Source organism: Sardina pilchardus, chromosome 12, assembly GCF_963854185.1.
Source record: "Sardina pilchardus chromosome 12, fSarPil1.1, whole genome shotgun sequence".
NCBI lineage: Eukaryota > Metazoa > Chordata > Actinopteri > Clupeiformes > Clupeidae > Sardina > Sardina pilchardus.
Genome location: NC_085005.1, coordinates 4,995,698 through 4,998,197, shown reverse-complemented (window position 1 = coordinate 4,998,197; position 2,500 = coordinate 4,995,698). Strand labels below are relative to the sequence as shown.

The 2,500-nt window shown below is 49.6% G+C and overlaps 1 protein-coding gene across 3 annotated transcripts in view; it reads right to left on the bottom strand.

Moving 5' to 3' along the window:
- Positions 1 to 2,500, bottom strand: part of LOC134098166 (mannosyl-oligosaccharide 1,2-alpha-mannosidase IA-like) — a 134,588-nt gene that overhangs the window by 13,533 nt on the left and 118,555 nt on the right. The window lies entirely within an intron of this gene.

Here is a 2,500-nt window from a genome sequence, read left to right as displayed (position 1 = left end):
GCATTTTGGGTGTAAAAAAACCTGGGATATCTCCCTTATTGCCTCTCTCTCTCTCTCTCTCTCTCTCTCTCTCTCTCTCTCTCTCACTCTCTCTCTCTCTCTCCTCCCCCTCCCTCCCTCATCTAAACAAGCTTCCCCTCTCTCCTCCGGCTAAATCGTGTGTTATTTTAGGTAGCCCTGTCATGCTCCCCTCGAGGAGTTCAGTCCTGCCATCACACTCACACTGAACCATTGACCTCCAAAAACTCCACTCCCAGTTAAGTACAGAGGCTTAGTCATAAGACTCCCACCTCAAACTCACCCCACTCTCAAATCTCAGCTCTCACACACACATACAGTACCACCTCAAACTCACCCCTACTCTAAAAACTCAGCTCTCACACACACACACACACACACACACACACACACAGACCACCACAGTGGAGACCCTGTAGGCTACTGAACTCTACCCAAAGCGGGGTTCATCAGTAAAATCCTGCAGAAACCTGATGTTGAAAACCCCATGCAATAAAACCTTATGATGTAATAATCCCTGATACTGTAATTTCCCAGTGTGTGTGGGGTGTGTGTGTGTGGGGGTTCTGTGTGTGGGGTGTGGGGTATGGTGTAATGTGTGTGTGTCCATTGTCCATTGGCCTTGTTTTGAATAAAGTGCACGACTGCAGTTCTGTATTTCTTTTTCTTTTTTGGTGTGTTGGCCTTGTCTGATTCCTCTATGCTCTCTCTCATCATCTTATTCCTCTCTCTCTCTCCTTACCCTCCTCTCTCTTCTCTCTCATCATCTTATTCCTCTCTCTCTCTCCTTACCCTCCTCTCTCTTCTCTCTCATCCTCTTCTCCCTCTCTCTCTCTTCTTACCCCCTCTCTCTTCTTTCATCCTCTTCTCCCTCTCTCTTTCTTCTTGCCCTCCCCTCTCATCCTCTTCTTCCTCTCTCTCTCTCCTTACCCCCTCTCTCTCTTCTCTCTCATCGTCTTCTTCCTCTCTCTCTCTCCTTACCCCCTCTCTCTCTTTTCAACCTCTTCTCCCTCTCTCTCTCTCCTTGCCCTCCTCTCTCTTCTCTCTCATCCTCTTCTCCCTCTCTGTCTCTTCTTGACCTCCTCTCTCTTTCCCCCGCTCCTTCCCTGTTCAATTCACTTCACTTCCACTGTATGGGGAGGGGAGCTGGCCTTAAACTGTCCCCTTACTGACGGCTGAGATGAAAATAAACAAACAAACACACACACAAACAAATACACACACACAGACTAACAGAGCAGGCGGTCTCAGTGGGCCACCACATCATGCCCACTGTGTTCAGCCTCTACAGGAGAACCAGAAGAAGCCTTACCGTGTGTGTGTGTGTGTGTGTGTGTGTGTGTGTGTGTGGGGGGGGGGGGGGCGTTGTGTGTGTGTGTGTGTTCAGCCTCTACAGGAGGACCACAGTATGCGAGGAAGAGCCAGAGGCACTGCCATTTCTCTGACCTTTTACACGGGCCAAAATACACACACCCACACACACACGCACATGCACAAACACACCCACACGCACACACCCATACACACACACACACCCACACCCACACCCACACACACACACACACACACACACACACACACACACACACACACACACACACACACACACACACACACACACACACACACACACACACACACACACACACACACACTGCCCCCACCCCATATACAGCTCTCCTAACCCTCTTTTCGTAACGTTACGTCTGTCTCCCGGTCATGCTATAACAACAGCATATCCCAACCGCTCACTGTTTCTCACCCAGCTCCAACGCAGTACATTTCTTATCTAACAGCTCTCCCACTCTCCCTACCACACACACACACACACACACACACACACACACACACACACACACACACACACACACACATACACCCTCCCTACTGCAACCCCTACTACACACACACACACACACACACACACCCTCCCTAGTGCAACCCCTACCCCTCACCTCCACTCCACCCAGCGTCCCCCACGCTGCCAGCCTCCCACGCGTCTGCCCCGTCCCTCCCCCGTGGTCCAGCCACTTCTGCATTAGTGCTCCCATTACATGACTGCATGCTTCACCTGCTGCCCTGCCTCAACAGCGCCTCGCCGCCAATTTAACGGGGAAAAATAGTCATACAAATGTCGGGGCAAGACTGTGAGTGCGACTGTGAGCATTCATAATGGAGAAGTAATTACAGGCTGTTATTTCTCATGAAACCTGACAAGGCTGGAGAGAACGACAGAAAGACAGAGTTGGAAGGAAAGAATAAGAAAAAGAAAGAAAGAAAGACAGGTAGAAAGAAAGAAAGAAGACAGACAGACAAAAAGAAAGACAGATAGACAGACAGACAGACAGACAGACAGAGAGACAGAAAGACAGAAAGAAAGAAAGAAAGAAAGAAAGAAAGAAAGAAAGAAAGAAAAAGAAAGAAAGTTGTGTAAAAGCCCTGATTATGTGGGCCCGTGTGACCTCTCCAGTGGAGGGCTGTG